At 35.5% G+C, this 7,330-nt stretch overlaps 1 pseudogene; it reads right to left on the bottom strand.

Annotated features, from left to right (window-relative positions):
• Nucleotides 1-26: 26 nt before the first annotated feature.
• On the bottom strand, nt 27-6,338 carry LOC142551704 (chaperone protein dnaJ A6, chloroplastic-like; annotated as a pseudogene).
• Nucleotides 6,339-7,330: the final 992 nt, after the last annotated feature.

The raw sequence follows: 7,330 nt of genomic DNA on the forward strand, positions 1-7,330 counted from the left end.
GGTGTGAATCACGATGAATCCGTAGGTGCGACCAAGAGTGTACATCTGAGTAGGAATCCTGAAGTTCTTACAAGTATATTGAGTAGATTTGCTCATCTGCCTTAATTAACTAAATTACTAGCCCCAATTATTATGGGTTATAGAATGCGTAGAGAAAACCATTTATCTCCTACCGTTGAGAGCCTTAGCCTTGCTCAACTCGGCAAGTTCTTCGATGAGCTTCCTTTCTTCCCCGCTTACACGTTTCGGAATCTCAACTTGAACTTTCACCAACTGGTCACCCCTCATATTGTTTCTGTTGAGAAGGGGTACGCCTTTCTTTGCCATGACAAGTGTCGTTCCTGGTTGAGTACCTCATGGAATTTTAAGGTCAACCATCCCATCAACCGTAGGTACCTTCACTGTTGTTCCTAAAATGGCATCGACATATGAAACCTTGCAGGTGTAAAGGATGTTGGTGTCATCCCGTTTCAGAACCGAGTCAGCAAGAACATCTATGATCACGAAAAGATCTCCGGGAGGCCCCCCTCTCTGTCCGGCATTTCCTTCTGAGCGAACCCTCAAACGACTTCCAGAATCCACCCCTGCTGGAACTTTCAAGCTGATACGCTTTGACTTCCTCACTCGACCATCACCATTGCATGTGTTGCATGGAGTAGCGATTTCTCCGGTTCCACCACATGCAGAACATGTCATGACTTGTTGGAAGACGCCTAGCGGGGTCCTTGCCGATGCTACGACTTGCCCTTGGCCACCACATGTGGTACACTTGGTTGCTTTCGTTCCCGGTTTCGCCCCTGATCCATCACAGGTGCTGCAGCTATCGAGACGCGTTATGTCAATCTCTTTCTCCACACCAAATACAGCTTCTTTGAAATTCAAAACCAGATTATACATCTGGTCTTCACCTTCTGTTGCTCGGTTCTGAGAGCCTCTTCCTCCCATTCCCATGCCACCCATTCCTCCAAATAAGGACTCGAATAGATCAAACGGGTTGCTGAAATCCTGTCATTGAAAGGAATATACGTTAAAGTGTTCATATACAAAACAAACTACTATCTAGGTTTGAACTCAAGGTCTTCAACCATTCAAACAAGCAATTTTTGGCTCCTGTTCTATGGTTTTCACTTTCCAATCGGGCAAAAAATCAACAAACAAAAGACTTACCCCCATTCCTGCGCCAGCGCCTTTAAGCCCAGCCTCCCCATATTTGTCATAAACGGAACGTTTCTCGTCATCTGATAATACCTGTAAAAAAATTACCCAATGTTTTTTCAGATTCTACAAGCCACCATAGCATAGCCTACACAACTTTCAAACATGAACAGCAAGGATGAAATATGGTACCTCGTAAGCATTACTAATCTCTTTGAATTTCTGTTCAGCTCCCGGCTCTCTGCAGTTGAAATACAAAATTTTAATAAACAAGATTGTGCCTGTCATATCACGCAAAGACAATTATCACAAGGGAAACAATAGAATGATGACGCTAATGTAGAGTCCTCCGTACCAACACACTTATCGTCTTAAATGATAAAGTTCTGTACATTGACATCGAGAGGGTCGACGAAAATGTATGCAGTAATATATGTGGGCGAGCTTCTTCCGCCGACATCGAAGACTTGTTTAAGGACTATAAACACCTGCTTCTAACGTTCTGTGATACTCTCTAGCATATGCTAGGATTGCAGGACTATGAGATTAAAAAAAATTATAATGGTTTAACCATAGTTTCATTAATTATGATGGTCTCAACAGGAAAGGTGATTGATTATTTTGGCCTTTTCGTTACATAAGGTATAAGGCCCTAACCAGAAAGAAACGACTTTCGGGTTGTCTTCTTCTGAAATTTAGTTTCAAATTCATGTTAAATATTCGTCTAACTGTTTACCAAGAACCAAAGTAACCAGACAATATCAATATCATAGTTTAACACCAATAAAAATCACAGTAGAACAACTTGTTCACATCTGGATGATAGCTCCTTGCAAGCTTTCTGTACACTGAAAAAGAAAAGAATAACTAATGAAACCTAATTCTAAAGTTTCCTTTAAAAATAAGAAACTAACAGAACATATTCAAAAACCCAGAGAGGATCCCCATTTCCAATGGAGTGTGGAGCAGATGAAGGGACAGAATCCAAATGTAAACAGCAAAAGAGATATTGCCCAAGGAACTCATTCAAAATCTACAAGCAGCCTTCATGGAATAAAAGCACAAAACTGATGATTCTAAACCCAAATTAAGCAGCACAAATCAAAGAAAAACGAAAGCGATTAGCGACTAATTGAGGAGTCAGCATAATAAAGTTTGGTCAATGAAAAAATTTGAAAATCAGTTTTCAGCGTGAAAACTGAACAATGTGTGATGTAAATAGTGAGATAGAAATCAAATGCCATGGCTATACTTTCACATCTTCCAGTTCTAATATATTACAATGCATTGGCAAAATCAATTTTATTGAAAAGGAACCTGTTACGGATCCAATTACAGTGGACCTAGACCACCAAGGGAAACAAAGGCCCAAGTCTCCTTCCTATATTTGGAATTAACCGTAAGAAACTAGATTTGGGGGAGGAATAAATAGAAATGGGTTGTTTGGGGATATGAAATTTTTCTGTTGTTAGTCTAGCTTGGGCCAAGGGCAAAGAGATTGAGTATTTCCTTGAGAAAAGGTGCAGGGTTTATGTTCATTACAATGAGAGGATCAGTTTTGTTTGATTTCCATATTAATACATTTTCAATTTTTCATATATTTTATGTATTTGTGATTGTCGTCATATCAGAACCCTTTTCTCCCTTTATCTTACAGATTACGATAATATGTTAACATGTCTCACATCGGTTGGATAGAGATCCTGGAAGTTGCATATATAGATTTGAATAATCCTCCTCTTGAAGCAAGTTTTTTGGTTAAGTTAGGTTCAAATCCCAATCTAACATGGTATCAAAGCCCAAACTCACCATTATGTGTTGGACTGCCATAGTCGAGTTAGGTCCAAGTCTCAATCTTAACATGATATCAAAATCCCGACCCACCGTTATGTGTTGGACTGCTCATAGTTGGGTCACCTGTTAATTTCTCAATTTATTTATTCATGGGCGTGAGAGGTGTGTTAAGATGTCTCACATCGGTTGGATAGAATTCCCGAGAGTTGTATATATGAAATTGGACAATCCTCCTCCCTTAAGCTAGCTTTTGGGATTGAGTCAGATCCAAGTCTCAATATTAACAAAATATCTTAACAAATTTAGAAAAAAGGTTGTTGATGTATGAGTGAAATAATCAAGTGAATGGAGACAGAAGGAAATTCACAAGATTTGTCACTCCATCAGAGATATGAGCTAGTTGATAATAAGGATATTAAAATTAACAGGAAAAAGAATAACAGTAGAGAACGAAAAAGAGCGAAGGTAACACTCACCACTTTTGATCTCTGACTTGCTAGCGTTTTTAGACACACCAAGCACCGAATAGTAATTCTGTGTGTAAGATGTTATTTACATGTGAAAAGCATGAAGAATGGAAGGATTCTCCACTCTCTTCTCTACAAAAATAAATAATGTAGCGAAATTATCATAGAAGGTTAGCTGCACTAGTCACACTCTAAAATCTCTTCCAGGATGGTCCTGTGCTAAACTCTCAATTATTAACCCGTTGTTGACATTAAAATATTCATATATCATATATCAAGCAACAGCCCCCACATAAGGCTTTTAGGTCACCTTTTGTGTCACCAACAAGAGACCTTCGATCTCTTTCAAATATTACCATTTGAATTATTAGAATAACTCTTTTTGTAACGCACGTCATATGTGTGCTATGACATAATTATTCAAACTAAGCAGTTTATAACTCTTTCAAATATCTATTTCAAATATCTCTTTCAAATTTTTACCAATCTTAAATCAACTTGATTGGATTGACAGCATATAATTATTCAAACTAAGCAGTTTATAACGCACGTCATATGTGTGCTATGTAACTAATTTATCAGAAAATATGGAACAAGGTCATCACGACAATAAACAAATTATTGTTCAGATATCTTACTCTATCAGCTCTCACAATGAGACGGGCTCCTCTTTTCGAAGCTAAACTGTTGTATGACACTGAACCAAAAAGAGTGTTCAATGATTTTTGAGAAAAATGTGGAACTCTGTGATGCCAGCCTCCTGCACATAAGAAAGTAATACCATAAACGTATGACCATGCAATGATATAACATCTATGTAAGGACCTTTAAGCAATAAGAGGTAAATCTGAGCCTTATCGTATAAGGATCCTAAGATGTGTATAGCATCTTGAAGAGTCTTAGTGAATAGAGTGAAATTGCATAAATCTATACATTCAAATGTACGAAAAATTTGACATCTAAAAAGACCGGCACAATCCTGGAAAATTCGATGTGCACATAACATCAGTAGCGAGTGACAAGAGGTTGGTGAGACAGCGAGACCATCACACTGCCACATTACACATTGACCAGATTAAGGATATTGTAGATGCAGAAGCACAAGATTGAACAACGTTCTTGGTAGATGCAGCACCAAATAAAACTGAAGATGGTACCAAGTAAGTTGATGTGAAGAAAATTGAAGGGAAAAAGGCATACATATCTGAAGATGTTGATAATTTACTCGTAACTGAGTTTCTTACAACTGCTTGAGACTGAACTCCCCACCAGTTCATCTGTGTGCTTCCGCAAGGTATGATAGCCATCTTGACAAGCAAATTCGAAACAGTAAGGTCAGGAATGCACGATTTAGCCAAATTAAGACAAGCTGCAATCACAACAACATAGAAGATATAACCCAACCCATAAATAGATTATCTAAGACTCGTTAACCTGTAGCTATAGAAAACTTAAGTCACTCCAGCCAGGGCCAATCCTAACAATATTTGGGCCTGAGTCTAACTTTTAAAAACAGGCCTCCGAATCATAATGTGTGTTAATATTTTTTTAGTTTCATATCAATTTTTCAAATTAAATCAATACGTCAAAGACAATATGAAAAACTAAATAAATAAAAATATCAAACATGTCCAAAATGATCACTAAAAAACAACCTGCCTAACAGTTTTAGAGCTAAAAATACTAATCAAGTCTGTATAATCAAGTTGTTCAGTAATTTCTTTCTCAATCGATAACATAGCCAATCCATTCAATCTTTTTTGTGATATGGTTGATCGGAGAAAAGTTTTGATGAGCTTTAATATAGAGACAGACAAATAGCTCGTACGAAGAAAGAGAACTTGTCATACGTGGGGCGAAACAAAAAACATGAGCAAACAAAGACAACAGAGTCTGAGAAAGACTCGTGACCAAAATTTCGAGAAAAAATGCTTTGAATTAAAACAAAAAATACATTACACATTGAAAGCCGGATAAGTATTACATCCACCAAAATTTCACTCAAAAGCGTATATTATAGATAAAGCCCGAAGAAAGTAAAAAACTACAATAAAAAATTAGAAGCTCGAACAAAGCAAATACGAGAAAATAGACTTACAGCTCCTCAAGAGTCTTTCAATCAAACCTAGAGATGACGCAACGACTGGAGTCGATTAGGGCTTGTCTGCAGATGAATATTGGGGAAGATTGAGGAATAAATCGATAACATGCTAAGCAAGTTTCATTTAATAAATACTTGGTTTTGGGCTATCTAGTAACTAGTATTATATATAATAATTTTGTAAAAAAAAATTTGGGCCCCAAAAAAGAGATGGGCCTGAGTCATTGGACTCATTTGCCTCTTAATAAGCATGGCCCTGACTCCAGCTATCTGAAATCATAAGGCCATATTGTGCCAATCAATGATAAAAAAATCAACAACTAAAATACAACTTCCAATTCAGTATAACAATCTTTTGGGACAAAGGTTTAACATTTAATCACCTCTACTACTTCCTTTTTTACTCAAATTCAGAAAATATTGATAAACTATAAAAGAAGTTGAAAAAATAATTCAGAAAAAGATTCAAACTTTGCCTGAATTTCCTTCTCCCTTTCCTGTAGACTCCAGACTAACACGTTGAATAGCACTAAAAACTAACATTCCTAACAAGAAATGTACTCATTCAGAAAAAATACACAAAATATAAGCGATTTTTTCCTTTTCTTTTCTTGCCCCACATCCGATTGTGTATGACTGAACAACGTTCTAAATTCTGAGCAAAACTCGAAAACATACGAACTGGTGATTGACTAATATCATACCTTTAAACTTCGGCACTCCGATAATAGGAGAAAAGCGCAGCTGGAGAGGAAATGGGAGCAGCCAACAAAAGAAACTGAAGGGAGGGAAATCCAGGGGATAGAGTCGCTTAGGCCTTTGCCTTGCTTTAAATTATATTTTGTTTATTATTTACTATAAAATAAAGTTTATTATTATGAAATGAAATATAGATTTTTTTTACTTAAATCAAATTAAATAAATAAATAAATAATAATAATAAATTCTTATTGTTATTTATTTTTTAAATTAAAACAACAAAATGTGTAGCATATACTTAATAGAAAGTTAAAAAATATCAATTAAAAAGTACAAATCCAATAATATAAAAAAAAATACCTTATTGCAACATCCGAAATTATGTTAACAGATGTTACATAATTGTTACAAAATTTACCAGAGAAATTGATTTAAAAAAATTGTCAATGAAATTACAAATCCAATAATATAAAAAAAATGTCAAAATAAAACATCCGATATCACTTTAATTGAAGTAGTAACAAATGATGAATTATAAGGAATTGATTGAAGTGTCACAAAAAGTTTTTTCTAAAAAAAAAAACTAACAAATACTAATTTAGACGTAACTTTCTTCCCCTTAAAATTTGCACTCGCTCTCCTAAAATTTTTTTTAATATATTTTTTCTCCCACTAACTTCATTTTTCTGGTTGGGTCCCTGGTTGTAAGTTGTGTTTCGATACTCAAACGATGCCCTGGAAAGTATAGACGTGAATCTCATATTAACTTCCTTCCACCACATCAAATTAATTAGTTTGCAAACTCAATAAAATTTTAATTCAGGTCTGTAAATATATGAAAATGATCAAAGTTCATTCTCTTTGATAGACATTAGAAAATAAAAGTTGAGCTTTCTGGGATGGTTTAGGATTCTAAAATTGTTTTTTACTATAAAATGGTATTCGTAAAACTTATTCATTGTCTTCGATAGGCATACCAATGATGCAAATGCCACTTTCTTGGGTGGTCTTGAGGCTTTTACGATTTTATGTAGAGATTTGGTATTTTTTTGTTGTTTTGGTACTCATGTGATATATATAATGATTTTCTTGCAATATAACTTAAGTGTGAAGA

This window comes from Primulina tabacum, chromosome 7 (assembly GCF_025594145.1).
Source record: "Primulina tabacum isolate GXHZ01 chromosome 7, ASM2559414v2, whole genome shotgun sequence".
Classification (NCBI taxonomy): domain Eukaryota; kingdom Viridiplantae; phylum Streptophyta; class Magnoliopsida; order Lamiales; family Gesneriaceae; genus Primulina; species Primulina tabacum.